Source organism: Macrotis lagotis, chromosome 1 (assembly GCF_037893015.1).
Source record: "Macrotis lagotis isolate mMagLag1 chromosome 1, bilby.v1.9.chrom.fasta, whole genome shotgun sequence".
Lineage (NCBI taxonomy): Eukaryota > Metazoa > Chordata > Mammalia > Peramelemorphia > Peramelidae > Macrotis > Macrotis lagotis.
Genome location: NC_133658.1, coordinates 576,024,706 through 576,041,402, shown reverse-complemented (window position 1 = coordinate 576,041,402; position 16,697 = coordinate 576,024,706). Strand labels below are relative to the sequence as shown.

General features: G+C 36.9%; 1 protein-coding gene across 1 annotated transcript in view; it reads right to left on the bottom strand.

The window, feature by feature from the left end:
• CASR (calcium sensing receptor) overlaps window positions 1-14,904 on the bottom strand; it is a 166,457-nt gene extending 151,553 nt beyond the window's left edge. The window contains exon 1 of the mRNA XM_074214645.1: window positions 14,579-14,904. The gene's annotated coding sequence lies outside the window, so the exon portion shown is untranslated. The remainder of the gene's footprint in view (window positions 1-14,578) is intronic.
• Window positions 14,905-16,697: the final 1,793 nt, after the last annotated feature.

Below are 16,697 nucleotides of genomic sequence, written 5' to 3'. Positions count from 1 at the left end.
GAATATTATTATCATAAGAAATGATGAACAGGGTGAATTTAGAGAAATCTTGGAAGATATATGCACTGGTTTGGGGCTAAATGAACAGAACCAGAAGAAAAACTTACACACTGATCACAATAATGTAAAGGAAAACAACTCTGAAAGGTGATAAAAACTCTGAACAATACCGTGAATGTTCTTGATTTAAGAAACCTAATAGTAAAACATATCATTTACTTCTTGGCTGAAGGGTGATGGAGAAAATGTGTAGAATGAGATATAAATTATGAGGCATTTTTTATCTAATTGTACTTATTTGATATCAGGGATGGCTTTAAAGGGGAAGAAAACTGGAGACGAAGAGGCTGGGTTTTGGGGGGAGAAGGAGGACAGTACAAATTGGTGAATAGTGATAGAGATTAAAAAAAGAAAGAAAAAAGCATCAATATAAAATTAAAAAGGTGCTCAGAAAACATTCAATATGGGATACAAATAGGGCAATTATATCACAATAACAGGTTTATATTTTCATATATTATTCTTTTTTGTTCTTCATATATTGAAATATTCATGTTTGTTGAAGATTGTTAAGTTCAATGTAAAAAAAAGATATTTAAGTTTGTTTTTAAAGAAGGTAATATGGTGCCAGATTGGGAAGATTTGTATGCCTATTGAAGTTTTTATATTTCATCCCAAAGGTTATATGGGGGACCAGGGTTTATTGAATAGGTGGGAAATAACAAGGTCAGGCATCTGACTAAGGAAAATCAATTGAACAATGAATTTAAATCACATGATTCAAATATTGGGGGCAGTAGAAGGAGGGGGAATTGAAAGAGAAGGCAGATGTAAAGGTGAGACTCCAGTAGTATGTATGAAGGTTATTGTATAAAAAAAGGATAGAAATGTCCTCATGAGGAGGCAGGTTATGAAGAATTTTAAAATGCATAATCGAGAAGTTTGCATTCTATCTTAGAGGGAAAAAGGAGTCATTGGAATTTAGTGAGTTGAAGGGGAGGGTGACATGGTCAAATTCAGTGCTTCCTGCAATTGAGGAAAATCTCTTTGGCAGATAATTGATTTTGAAGTAGGGAGACCAATTAGGAGGTTATTACAATATTCTAGGCAAGAAGTGCCCAGGGCCTAAGATAGAGTGATAATTCTGTGAGTAGACAGTGAGTATGGAGACAATGGTGTAAATGGAAGATGTTGTGGAAATAGAAATAATAAGATTTGATAGTGTATTGAATTTGAAGGAGAATTAGGATTTGAGAATGACATAGAGGCTGTGTAGCTGAGTGACTAGAAGTTGGTGGTGCTTTTGATAGAAATAGGAAAATTTGAAAGAGGAGAAATTTGGATGAAAAGATAATTAGTTCTGTTGATTTTTTTTAAAAAAGGACAGAGAATTAAAGGGAAATAATTTCTGGGGGATTATAGGAGCTAATGATTTTTTTTTAAAAAAAAATGGAACGGGGCAGCTAGGTGGCACAGTGGATAGAGTACTGGTTCTGGAGTCAGGAGGACCTGGGTTCAAATCTGATCTCAGACACATAATAATTACCTAGCTATGTGACCTTGGGCAAGTCACTGAACACCATTGCCTTGCAAAAATCAAAAAAAGAATAGGACAGCAACATAACTGTTGAATGGTTCTTGTTTTCATTATCAAAGAAAACCAAAATAACAGATAGGGAGACATTGGTTAGAATTGGTTAAATGGTTAGAATGAGAAAATGAATAAGACAATTTTCTACAGAAGACAGGAGGGAACAGAACTAAAGAGACATATGGAGTTGGCCTTGATATTAAGGGCTAGAGAACTCAAAGGGAGATAATAGGGGACTCTGAGATGAGGCATAGGAGAGATGGGAGAGCTCATGTTGAATGTCCTCAATTTTCTCAGTAAAGTATGGTGCAAAGTTCTCTGCTGAGAGGTGGGGAAGATATTATGGAAGTCTTAAGGAGAAAGGACAAGGTTTAGAAGAGCCATTGTGGTAAATTAGAGAATTAACTAGGAAGGAGTAAAATCAATTAATCAATAATTATTTATTAAGAGTTTACCATGTGCCAGACATTGTATACTAAGTGATGAAGATACAGAAAGAGGAAAAGGACAGTGACTGCCCTCAAGGAGCTTACTAATGGGAGAGACAGAATGAAAACAGATATAGAAAATGCAAGTTAAATACAAGCTAAATAGGAAATATTTATCTGAGTGGGACCCTGGAATTTAGACAAAATGGAAAAAGTTTCTAATAAAAGATGAAATTATAGTTTGAACTTTAACTGGAAGCTAGGGAGGAAAGTAGGTGAGGTAGAGAAAAAAGAACATTCAGGAATGGGAGACAGGTATAGAAAAATTCCAGAGCTGATGATTGCCTTGCTGCAACAAGGGTCTGTGTCCTAAATATTTTCTTCGAGAAAAGAATTGGAATCTGAATGGCATGGAGAGCATCAAATAATACCAAAAACATACAGGAAATTACTTGTTACTCATTTAAGAGTAATTCTTGAGACCACAAATGTAAGTTAGCCACAAGTAAAATTCTGCTTTCTATTAGATCATTTTGGTTTCCTTTTAAATAATAACTTATAGCTTCTATAATTAATCAATAGTAAACAAACATTTATTAAACGTCTACTATGTGGAAAATACTGTGCCAAGTTCTGGGAATACAAAGAAAAGTAAAAGATAGTTCCTGAGGCAACTAGGTGGCACAGAGAATAGAGCACTGGCACTGGAATCAGGAGTACCTGAATTCAAATGCGATCTCAGACACTTATTAATTACCTAGTTGTGTGGCTTTTGGCAAGTCACTTAACCCCATTGCCTTGCAAAAACCTAAAAAAAAAAAAACAACCAAAAAAAGATAGTTCCTGCTTTCAAGGAACTCACAGTCTAGTGGATAAGATGATGTGCAAACAACAGGTACAAACAAAATATAAACAAGTTAAACTAAAGACAACCAACAGAGGAAAGGCACTAATACTGTGTTATTCAAGTTACTAGATTGTACACATGTTGAAGGCAGGGATTGTCTTTTACTTATCTTTGTATGACTATCAGAGGCTTGGAAATAGTTGGCACTCAATAAGTATTTATTGAATTAAATTGAAATCTTTTGGTTAGAGTATCCTTGTATATCTGTGGTAGAAGATCCAAAGTGAGTCAAAGGAGATTATTTTAATGGGGGGGGGGGGTCTCTTTTATTTTTAAATTAAAAAAGCATTTATTTTCCCTCCTTCCAATTCTTCCACTGGAAAAAATGCAAAGAAAAGCAATGCTTGAAAAATAAAAAAGGAACATTAGAAAAGAATTAGAGTGAAGGAAGAAATTTTCCTCAGTCTGTATATAGGAGAAGAATTCATAAAGAAGAGATAAAGAGATAGAAGACAAAATAGACAATTTAATGTTTTTGCACATGCAAAGTTAATTCAACTAAAGTTAGAAGGAAAACAGTCATCTGAGTAAAATTCTTTGCAGTAAATTCTTTAATAAAGGTTCCAAGATATATAGGAACAGATTCAAATATAGTAGAATAAGAACCATTCTCCAATTGATATAAAGTCAAAGAATATGAATTGTCAATTTTCAAAGAAAGAAATCTAACCAGAAAAACACTGTACATCCTAACAGCAACATGGGAGCAATGATCAACATTGATGGACTCACTCATTCCATCAAGGCGACAATCAGGGACAATTTGGGGCTCTCTGCAATGGAGAATACCATCTGTATCCAGAGAAAGGACTGTGGAATTTGCACAAAGACTAAGGACTATTACCTTTAATTTAGAAAAAAAAAACCTTATATCTTATTGTCTGATCTTGCTAGCTCTTATACTTTATATTTCTTCCTTAAGGATATGATTTCTCTCTCATCACATTCAATTTGGATCTATATACAACATGGAAACAATGTAAAGACTGACAAATTGCCTTCTGTGGAGGGGGAGGGAAATAAGATGAGGGGATAAAAGTTATCAGGAAAAAAAGAAAGAAATCTAAGCTACCAATTAACTGTATTTAAAAAAACTTCCAATCACTAATAAGAAAATGGTACATGAAAAACAACTCTGAGGTTCCACATCATACCTATCAAATTGGCAAATATAACAAAAAAGAAAAACTATTTGACTTTGAATCACATATTAAAAGAAAACATAATGGTGATCATTTTCCTTCATGCAAGGGTCATGCATAAAGTTCCAAAGAGTAGCATGTAACCCTAGGGCCATGGATCATTCATCTCTGTGCTATGAGGATGCTTTACATCCTGGATTGTAACATTTCTCAAAAATTGGCATCCAATAAATCTGGACTATGCTTTTTATACTTGTACACAATGGAGCTTGTCTGCCATAGCTTGAAGAGAACTTCCTTCGTAGAGCTTATTCCTACCTACTTGGCTTTTCATAGGGTTTGGTATTATTGGAGATTTAATGTATAGTCAGTCCCATTTCTTGGATCAGTTATGAAAATATTTTTAAAAAGATGATTACTGCACCCACCTTAGCAAACCTCACTGTTTACCCTTCTCCATGCAGGGAAGTGACTTTTTAATCCCTATTTTGTTTCTAAGCTACCCTTTCTTTATTAGAAAACATTCCTCCTGATCCCATGGTAACTCAATTTTTTAAACAGCTTTTGATATCAAACCCTGTCAAGATTATTGAAAGTCTAAATAAACCATATCTACTGGTTCTTCCTTGTCCATATGCTTATTTACCCCCTCAAAGAATTTTATTAAATTAATTGGGCATGACTTCCCCTTCCAGACACCATGTTGCCCTATTGAAGAGTATTATACATTCCACCAACTCACCAACACAGAAGTAAGACTTGACAGTTCTTAGTTCCTAGGGTGTCTTTCTAGGCTCTTTGTATGGATGAAATATACAATGTTCATATATTTTGTTCCTTTGAGGAGTTCCTCCAAAACTCCTGAATAGATTAGAGTACAAAAGTTGGAATCACAAGACTTGGATTCAAATTAATCCTATTAATCCTATAATAATAATAATCCTATTAATCCAATTAATACCTATATTCTATCACCTTAATAATATGTGACCTTGGGCAACTTACTTCCTCCCTGTGGGTCTCAAGTTTCTCTTTTGTAAAATAAGGCATTGGACTTGGAGACAGGAAATCTTGAGGTCAAATAAGGTCTGAGACTAGATATGTGACTGACCCTGGGTAATCGTTTTGCATCCTTTTAAAGTGGAGTTATTAATAGAACCTCTCTCCTATGGTTGTTGTGAGCATTAAGTAAGATATTTGTAAAGTGCTTTGCAAAATGATTAATTGCTATGCAAATGCTAGCCAGGAGGTGGAGGAGGAGAAGGAGGAAAAGGAAGAAAGGAGGAGGATGACTGGCTGCTGAAGTCTTACAGAATGATGAAGTTATCCTAATAATAAACTTTCTGGAGCAAGATGGAGAAGTAAGAGAAATCCCAAAATAGACAAGTGAGAAATGAATCTTCTAATGATGCTCAACATTACAATTATGTCTCTGATCCCCCTTCTCATTGTAAGAGTTGGAAATAGATTGTCATTCTACCATTACAGCTTTCAGACATGTCTGTCAAAACCACCTCTGATCAAAAATACCTATATAAAGTTGAATATAAGGATAGGGACTACACCTATGTTTATTTTAGGAACTTCCAAATAAGAAAATTTCTTCAATCAACATAGGTAAGCATTCTCTCTGCCACTTTTAGTCTTAGTGAGTTGCCTAGGCCACTGACAGGTTTAAATGACTTGTCCAAGATAGACATCAAAAGTAGAACTTGGGGAGCATCTAGGTGGCACACTGGATAGAGCACTGACCCTAGAGTCAGAAGGATCTGAATTCAAATCTGACCTTGATACTTGCTAGCTGTATGACCTTGGGCAAGTCATTTTACCCCATTGCCTCATCAAAAAAAAAAAGAAGTGGAACTTGAATCCAGGTTTTTATGGCTCCAAGGCCATTCCCATTCATTGTTCCATGCTACATCTGAAGGAATGTACAAATGAAAGTAAGAATACACAAATTAAGGGTCATTCTCTCAGATCTAGTCTGATTTGATTCATTTTTGAGTATAAAGAGTTTGATTTTAATACCCTGAGGAGGTGACACAATTTGTGGGGTTTTATAATTCCAAGTAAGCCACTGATTTTGTAAGGCTAGTTTCTAATACTAATTGATCTGCTTTATTAAACCAAGGTTAGTATGTGGAGAAGAAAGATTACAATTGTAGGAAAGTTATAGGAAGGAATCATACATTTTATTGCTTTGATTTTTTTAATTTTAACATTTTAAGAAAAAGATTCTAAGACAAAAAAACTTCTTGATAATTGTATTATATATATATATATATATATATATTTTTAAATATCAAGTTGTACATAATAGATTTGCAGTTTCCTTTGCAATCACTCATTTGGTATACTGTGTTTTAGAAATATTAGACTTGTTCCTTAAATTAAAATTTAAGTAAAGAAAATTTTAAAAAGGAAGATTTTAAAGTTTCTACATCTCTAGTTCCTATTTTCTATCTCTAAATCCATTTGAAGTTTGTTTCTTTATCTTTGCCTCTGTCAAGCTTATCTAAATTTAATAAAAAGAGATGTAATTGTTTATGTGTTACACATGTTTGATATCTGAGCAACACTCCTATTCTCATAGTTCTTCAGTAACCTCCCTGAACTTCAGTTTCGTCCTGTTTAAAATGATGGGTTATATGATCTCTAAAGTTGTTGTTGTTTAAGGATAGCAGTCCTTTGAACCTGAAAGACCCAGAGCGGGTATATCAGAGGATGATTTTCTTAAAAAGAAATTGCCACTTGCTACAACTTATTAATCCATCCAATTTTACATCATCTTTACCTTGTGTTTCCCAAACTGATTGTAAGTTCCTTGAGGTAAGGGATCACATCCCCAATTTCTTTTGTATTATCCCAAGGGCGCTAAAATTTAGATGGTAAGTAAGGTTCAGAAGAGTTGTTCTGGATCTAAGGTCATGTTTTCAAATCCCACTTTTGGCAATTACTCTTTGTGTGGTTTTTGGAATGTAACCACTCTGGATCTCAGTTTCTTTGTTTATAAAAGTCTTCTATCCTTTAAAATTTATATCTAGGATCCTCTAAATACTTCCCAATGAGTAAATTACAATCTATATGAAAGTAATCAAAGTTCTAATTAGGAATTATGGCACCTAGGTCAAATTCTGTTAAAGAAGAAGATGGGAGGGGGGAGGAGAGAAGGTCATCTAAATTATGCCCACTCCTATACATGGTTTAAGGAGAATAGAGATAGAAGGCTTGGAAGTTAAGAAAGTGGAGCAGCTGGGAGGCCAGATGTTTAAAGAAGCTATAAAGAAGGAAAATAATTGCTGATTGATGGTAACAGGGGGAAGGTCTGAGAGTAGCAGGGAAGGAAGTTATGTCAGCTCTTCCTCTTGGCCCTGTTAGGGGACATGAGAGGAGGGGCAGCCTGCCTTAGAGAAGATTCTAAGAGATAAAATGTCTACAGGGGCAGGAAAAATTTTCTTGTTTTGCCACCACTAAGACCTGGAATTTTTACATTTCTTTTACTCCTGTTCCCCTCCCCTCCCCTCTCCTGATCTTTCCTCATGTTGGTCTGATGAATTTGGATCTCTTACCCTTAAATTGTGTTTATTTTCTTTCTATGCTTTTATAATATAATATACTTTTATAGATGTTTGCCTTCAGATAAAGTTTAAACTCCAGGGGTGGCTAGGTGGCACAGTGGATAAAGCACCGGCCCTGGAGTCAGGAGTACCTGAGTTCAAATCCGGTCTCAGACACTTAATAATTACCTAGCTGTGTGGCCTTGGGCAAGCCACTTAACCCCAAAAACCTAAAATAAAAAATTAAACTCCAAAATGCTTTGATTGCTTTATGGGAAGGACACTGGACAGTGTCAGCCTCTCTGTCTCTCTGTCTCTTTCTCTCTGTCTCTTCAAAACTTACCAATACATCAACTGAGTCTGATAGTATTTGAAATGTTCTACACCTTAGTCCCTCACTTCTGTAAGAAAGCAAAATTTCTCATCTCTTTCTGAAGACCAAACTTAGTAATTGAAATATATAATTTTTAAAAGAAATTCACTTTAAGAAGTATATATATTAAGTGAGTACCAATAGAGAAAATTATTTAAGCTGAAATAAAGGCCAGCATTACATCACAATTCTACCACTCGGATCTTGGAGATGGTTCCTACCAAACTAGAAAGTCTTTTTGGAAAAAGGCTAGGGGGGGGGGGGGGGTAGGAAACTGTGTTTGTTGTAAGTTTTGAAGAGATGCAACTAGCTGACCACTAAGTGATGAATTACCATATCACTTTTCTCCCTAACACACTATTGGAAGTAGTGACACTGACCCTTTCTTGGCTGTTCTAGGAACAAAACATTCCATCCTCATCTCTGGATATTTCCCCTGGCTGTCTCTCCAGGCTTGACTGGTCTTCCTCTTCCTCTTGACTAAAGACGGCTCTGGTGGAAGCCTTCCTCAACCCTCTTAATTCTAGTGCAATTTTGCTGTGGGAATCTTGTATATAGTTCACTTTGTATAAATTTGTTTGCATGTTACCTCTCCTACAATTTAGAAAGCTCCTTGAAGACAAGAACTGTCTTTCTTTCGTCTCTTCTTGTATCCCCAACAATTAACATAATGTCTGGTATATAATAGTTGCTTAAAAAATGTATATTAAATTGAATTTTCCCCAAAGTCAAAGATCTGTTTCACTGGAGAGAGACAGAAATTAAAGGAGTTAAAAATATTGAAGAAAGTGAAAGTCAATTTCTTGAACCATTGCTTTTAAAAAAACTATTAATTTAAAAAATTTGAATATTCTAGGTGGAAGTGAGAGCTTCTAATACATTTAGCAAGATGCTTAGGCAGGTTGTAATTACAAAGGAATAGATCTAATTTGGGTGGGCAGGGTGTAATATGGACCTAACTCATTGCTTTAATATTTCATCTCATAAAATGTGAGATTATAACAATTTTAAAATTAGAACCCAAATTACTGTTTATGTTTGATTAATTATTTATTTTATTAAGTATTGCATATGTCAAGAAATGCTTTACAAATCCAGGAAAATAAGGACAAGGCAGTTTTGGCTAATAAAGAAAATAAAGAGGAAATTCACTATTCAATGGGACCTCATCCCCCTTCCCCCTCCCCCAGATACTACAGAAATGCCAGGTTTGCCTATCTTGTAATCTAAATTCAGAGATTGCTTCTCTGAATCTTCCTTTCCTTCCCTGCATGCAGCTTAATATAAAGGGGGGGGAGTACTAAGAGTAAAATAAATATCAAATATCACTGCAAAATGAACCTTCAGGCATTCAGAAAGACAAAAATTATCATTCAGTAAAATTAGACTGTTGTAGTTTCCTTTAATTAAGTATACTAGGGCATGACTATACCAAGCCAACTGGTTGCTACCAAGATCAAGTACCTCAAGGATAATGGAAATGGACAAGATTTGGAGGGCTTCTCATACTCTAGAGCAGGATTCTTGCCCTTTCAGAAATAATGAGTGACTTTTATTGATCCCTATATTCTATAGGGGTACTTAACCTGGAGTCCATGAACTTCCTCTTTGAAAACAATTTTAATAATAGAAATTATTCCCATTTCTTTTTTATGCATTTAAAAATCTTATTCTGAGAGGGGGTCTATAGATTTCACCAGTTATTCTAGAATGAGGAAGAGGATTTAATGGAGTCAGGGGAATGTTGGTGCTTGAAACAATTTCTCTTCAATCTGCAAGGAAGCTCTTTTTATAAACTGTCTCCCATTTAGGGGATAAGATTGGGAGTAGTGGGTAGGTATTGAGAATGTTAAAAAAAAAACTAAGGAAGTCAGTGAAAATTTAAAAAAACAGAAGAAAGCTGTTAGAAGACACAAGCAGCTTAATTAACATTTAATAAATATTTCAAAAATAAACAATATTTACTAGATACATAATTTCAAATGGAAACTTCTTTTTCTGTTCTTTATATATAGGAAATATGTGTTTGCTAAATTTGTGATAAAAAAAGAAAATAACAAAAGGGAAAAATATTTTCCATATACACATTCTACCAATTAGGGATTCATTATCCTTTGATAATATTAAAAAACCCCTCTGTGTTGACTGAATCATTCACACTTTAGTATAAATTATTTCAGCTATTTGTAAAGCTTTTTCCCATAATAGTTAAGAAGTCACCCAAATAAGGTAAATTTTGATTATGAAGAAAGAAGGAAGATAGAACTTAGTAATTTTTGCAAATGAATGAATAATAAAATATTCAATAGGTACTTACTATGTACAAAGAACTGTGCTAAACATACAAATAGAGGATCAAAACAACCTTGCTCTCAAGAAACTCACTTTCTAATAGGGGAGATACATAGGGAAAATTTCAATTGCAAGTCAGAAAGAAAGGCCCAGTGGTCCTTAGGATACAATGCAGATGATATTGTATCTCATTTTTTATTTTTTCCATGGATGAAAACATACTCATTTTAGATACTGATCCCTTTGACAGTACCAAGGACTTTGGTGGTAGAAACATTCTTTTCTGTGTCTTTGGGCCTATGACCGAAGCAAACTACTGGATAAGGGCTTACTCCCTGAATGAATCAGGGTTAGTGATCTTTGGGTAGAGGGAAGCAGGTCCTGCTATTCTCAGGGTTCTTGGACTTAGTGCCCTAGATTAGGATCTGAGGGAAGTGGTTTTCAAAGTATTTTGATTAACCTGGTATTTGCCATCTCCTGCCCATCACTCAGCATGCCTTGTAAAGGGCACTGAAGGTAAATAGACAGATCTATGTGGGATGCTCCAGTGAGGAATTTCAAATATCATTATGGGGGTTTGTTGTTGTATCGCTTCAGTTGAGTTCCAAACTTTGCGATCCTATTTGGGATTTTCTTGGCAACGATCCTGGAGTGGTTTACCATTTTCTTCTCCATTTTCTTCTCTCTTTTACAGGTGAGGAATTTGAAGCAAATAAGTTTAAATGACTTGCCTAAGGTCACGTAGCTAATAAGTATCTGAATCCCAATGTATTTTATCTTACATGTTTAAAACCATTATTCTAAGAAGTGTCCACAGGACCTCATCAGCTTACCCAAGGAGTCTATGAAAATAATTATTAAAAAATGTTTGGCCTGAATAATATCTACATATTCATTCTAATTCCAGCTCTAAAATCCTCTCACTTCTAAAAACCAAAGTCATTTTTCAAGATTGTTTTCAGCATCCAGATCTTAAGACAGTAGATTTGTAGATTGAAGAACTCCCAACTTACCACTTCATATGAACTATGTAAATCTTTTAGAATTCCATGGGAAAATAATAATTTATTTTGAAAATTAAACTCTTAATTTGTTTGAAGATAAGAGCATCGTCTATGGCGTAGACATAGATAAACTCTGGGGAATTACTCTGACTACAAAAGAATAATGATAATAACTCACTTTGTATCTACAGATATATGGCAAAAATCATAGTAAGAAGAAAACTATGAAATGAAAATGAAGATAATTATAATGAGGAGGGGTAATAAGCAATTGTATGGTTCCTACTATGTGTCAGACACTTCTATGTACTGTTTCAAATATTATCTCATTTGATTTTCATAACAACTTTGAGGAAGTGCCATTATTATCCCCATTTTATAATTGAGAAAACTGAGGCAAATTTAAATGACTTGCCCAGGGGAACAGAATTATTAAGTGATAGTCATATGGTGTTTAAAAGATTACATAGTTCTTAGAGTAGTTTCTCATTGAAGCCTCACAACAATTATGAGGAAACTGAAGCTCAGAATAGAAGAGAAACAGGGAGTGACAGAGAGAGAGAGAGAGAGAGAGAGAGAGAGAGAGAGAGAGACAGAGAGGAGAGAGAGACAGAGACAGAAACAGAAACAGAGGGACAGAGACAGAGAGAGACAGAGAGAAACAAAGAGAGAGAGACAGAGAGAGACAGAGACAGAGAGAGACAGAGGGAGAAGGGAGAGAGAGGAAGAGAGAAAGAAAGAGAAAAGGAGAGATGGGTAGAGAGACAGAGTCAGATAGAGACAGAGAGGAGAGAGAGAGAGAGAGAGAGAGAGAGAGAGAGAGAGTAGAGAGACAGAGTCAGAGATAGAAACAGAGACAGAGAGAGGAGGCGGGGGGGGAAACAAACAGGGACAGAGATAGAGAAAGAGGGGAAAGAGAGAGGAGGGAGGGAGAGAGAGAGAGAGAGAGAGAGAGAGAGAGAGAGAGAGAGAGAGAAATCAAATAGTTATAGATAAAAAATGCACATGACTTTGATAGGATTTTGAAGAATGACTTCATTTCTATAGAAAAGTGAACAAAACCTTAAAGAAAAGTTTTTATCTGAACATCTAGAGTAGCACCTATGCTACAAGAGTACTTTCAAAATCAAACCTCTTCTTTCAACTCCTCGGTAATAATACCTCCCATTCTTCCATCCACCCCAACAATTTTCCCCCTTAAAATTTTTCTCTCTTCAACTAAGCAACATCTTGGGCTTATCCCAACCTATAACAATAAATCGATCCAACTTTCCTGCAAATTCTCAGTCACTGAAGCTATTTAGTACATAAATGAAGTGTATGCTTAAGACAGGTAGCCCTTGGAATAGCTCCCAACCATTCAAACAGACCACTCAGCCCAATTCTTTTTTTGTTTGTCTACTCTCCCAGTTCATGATACATTCCACATTTTTCAGGACTCCTATTCATTCCCACTGAATATAGGAAGATATCCTAAAAGAATCACATTCTAACTGATCCAAAATTTCAGTCTAGAAAAATAATCTTTTTTAATGGTCTTCCCTTACATCAATCTAACTTAGAAAAAAAGAGAAATGTTTAGTGAAAAGTAGCAAACTATAAAAAGAAGTAATGGGAGAAACTCAGGATTTGTGGGATAATTGTTTTTTCCAGATGGGCCAGAGTCTGTGATTTTATCTTTATGGGGAAATCCCTGTGTGCAAATTTCAATGCAAATTTCCAACTAAATTCCACCCAAATTAAGTCCATGTGGTACCCAAGCAATGTGATTTGTCCTCAGAATGCAATTTGTCCTCAGAAGACATAGGTTTGAACTGGTTACGCCATTTATTAGCTGTGTGACCTTGGACCAATTACTTAATCAATAAAATTAAGAAACTGGGCAGGAGTCCTTAAATTTCAGAATATCTTTCAACTTGGATGGGAAAATGATACTCTTATTTTCACTAATCTTTAACTGAATTTTAAAATTTCTTTTACTTGCAAATTTAAAAAAAAAGTTATTCAGGAAAAAAAAGGATCCATAGGCTTCATCAGACTGCCAAGGAGTTGATGAGAGAGAGAGAGAGAGAGAGAGAGAGAGAGGAGAGAGAGAGAGACAGAGAGAGACAGAGACAGAGACAGAGACAGAGACAGAGACAGAGACAGAAAGACAGAGAGAGAGAAAGAAAGCTATTTGGTTTTATGATTGAGGAGAACTCATTTTGTAAGTATTGTGCAACTCATTCCTGTGAGGCAGTTCAAAGGAGTGTAGATTTAGAGCACAAAAAGATCTTAGGGGCCATCAAGTCCATCACTTCTATTCTCTTTATGATGAAGACCCAGAAAGATTAATTAGGTAATCTCATAATTGTCTAAATCAGGATTTGAATTCGAATTTTCAGCATTCTAAGTCCATGTTATGAATCTCTCAATTCCCATCCTCCAGAAGAGTAGTAATATAATAGTAGCAAATATACCCTGAATCCTATGGCAGCCTTTCCTGGGGCCTGAAATTTCAATATTTCTAAAGGCAGGACAGGGACAGCATGCCTGGGTGTGAAATTTGACCCAGGAACCCTGCCAGTTCAGGGGTCCCAGAAAAGGAGAGAGGCTTTCTCCTCTTCTCCAATGAAAGCCAGTTTTTGCATTTAGCCAAAAGAAAAGGGGCCCAGGAAAGCAAGAAGCTTTCCCTGCAATGGAAATCTAAATTTTTTTTTTGAAATTAAAAGCAAAAGAGAATACTGGATTAGAGACTTGGCATTAGCCAGGAAAATCTGGGTTCCAATTCTGCTGCTGCCACATACTAGCTCTGTTAAGTCTGGGCATGTCACTTAGTTTCTCTGTGTCCTGGGACAAACGCTAACTCACGGAGAAGAAGGTGAAAGACAACGTGCTTTCTTGAATAGAATCCCCACGTCTAGATCTCTCTATCAACTAAATCGCGGCTTCCGTCCCTGTCCTAGTCTCTAGCTACGGGAAGAAGGGTCCCTTTCTGACATTTTCGCAAGTTTATCCATAGGGACATAATTTCATAGCTCAGCTTCTTCATCTATAAAATAAGCATTAGTTTGTTGACACATTTTAATAGATCAATCCAGAAAGCCTACCAGGAAAAAAAACTAATTGTATATTGTGCCAGTTTTTAATCCCGGTTTGCTTTTATAAACGTGTTGCTTGTTTTGTTCACAACTCTCCATAACCCTAAAACCTTTTACACGAGTCTCTTCCACCCCACTCCCTCTATCCCACGACCCCTCTGGCATCTTTACCAATCTTCCCGACCTCTTGGTTCACTCACTCACCCGGCGCCCCGTTCCCGGGCTCCACCGCACACACAGGTGGCTGAACCGCACCAGTTCCTTTGGCTTCCCGGGCTGGGACGGATCCGAGGAACTGGGACTAGGAAGGACTGGCCGCAAGTGCCCCTAGGCTGTGCGCAAGGATGCTCCTTCAGCACTGCCCACCTGGCTTCCTACGCCTTCAAGTGCCCTGCCTTTGGGGAAGGGTGGCGGCTCAGCCCTGCCTCCCAGTCCATCCTTTCCGTCCCTCCGGGTTGGGAAACAGCATCTCCTGCCGAAGCCTAAGAGTATTCCTCTCCCTCGCAGGCAGCGGGCAACAGGGAGAAAGAGTCCAGAGAAAGCCAATCCCCAAGCGGGCTCGCCTCCCTGGCTCGGGCTCCTCTGCCCCAGAGTCCAGCAAAGCTCCGCCCCGCTCTGTTCCTGCTCAGTGTGCGCTCCCTCTCCAGGACGTTTCCACCCCCCCCCCCACCCCCCCACTTCTCTCTAAATTCCTTTATTCCCGCAGAGTTTACTGTCCTGGTCTTTTGACTGCTCCCCAAGGTCGTGTCTCTGCCTTATCCAAAGTCTTGTCTGCCTGTCTCTTCGAGCTTGGTTGGGCCCTAACCACACTCTCCATCACCCGCCTGACTTTCAAGTCACATACTCTCTGGGACCCTCTGCCCTCTCTTCCCTTAAAGGGATGGGATTCCCTTATACTTTCCCTAATTTGGGATTAGGTGCAGGATTATCATCTGAGAGACCCAGAGTAACTGCTTTCCTTGTGCATCTTAGAAGACTGACTTTGGCCCCAGTTTCTGCCTGCTGCCTGCAGGTTGAATTGGCCGTTCCCAGTAATTCATCAAAATTTAGTCCATGTGGTACCCAAGAAAGTCCATCCTTTCTTTGATGTGCTGCATTTTGTGGAAGTATCTCTACCTTGGGAAAGGATACAATTTTGAGCATCAAAAAGGAGGGAAGAGGGTCTCCAGTACTTGCCTTGGGAATAGGGGTTTTGGACATGAAGAACGCCAACGCTTAGGATCATTGAGGAAGGGAATGGGGAAAATCGAGGAAAATAATGGAACTTAGTGTAGTTGAAAAAACACTGCACCTGAGGGCAAGGAACTCCGATATTTTGTTAATTAAGTATCCACTGGTGAGCAACCTCATATCTATTCCTTTTCTCTAAGGGAAGCTAAGTGGTGCAGTCCTAGAGTCAGGAAGACTCATCTTCAATGAGTTCAAATCCCGGCTGACATACTTAATTAGCTGTGTGACACTGGGAAATCACTTAATCATGTTTGCCTCAGTTTCTTCATTTGTGAGTTGGAGAAGGAAGACTACTCCATTACCTTTGACAAGAAAACTCCAAATAGGCCAATAAGAGTTAAAATACGAATTATTATATAAGTAAATGTGCAACTTTACTTTAAGGAGTCAAAAGTAGCTCTTCTGAAGTTTGCAGTATTTATAATACTTCTTGTTTCTTTCCATCTAATTTGAATTTCTACTTAAAGGCAAAAATACACAAATTATTCTTAAAACCTCTTCCCCTTTTAACTAAATCAGTGATTTTTCCCCTTAGGGGAACTTAAGCTACTAAAACAGGTTTTTAGGGAGATTTCAAAGTAAAGTAGGAAAAGAATTGTATGAAAAGTGTGTAAGAGAATTGAATTGGGAAAGTCGGGAGATCTGATTTCCCATTAGTGGCTTACAACTGTCCCAAGGGCGTGTCAGTTGAACTGGAGCTCTCAAACTCCAGAATGACAAGGGCAATGAAGTAGTGGAGTAGTAGTGTCTGCCTAAATGAATACTAGGATATTTCCTGAGTCTCCAACAAGAGGGGACAACAAAAAGTCACTTGGAGAACATTGTCATGCTGGCAATCAATCACAACCAAAAATGGTCAGCAATAATGGCTCTTGCTGAGAAGAAAGGTAACTTGGCTTTATCAAGACCTTATTTCCTTCTTGGGCAAGGATTCCAAATTGACTGATTAGGGGGGTGCTATAGGGTTTACCTAGATTGCAGCAAAATTTTTGATGGCCTAATGTTCTTTGTGGAAAAGATAGAGAGATGTAGAATAAATAAGAATACAATTCATTGGATCTGTTCAAACATGGCATTAGACATGTCCAAAAAT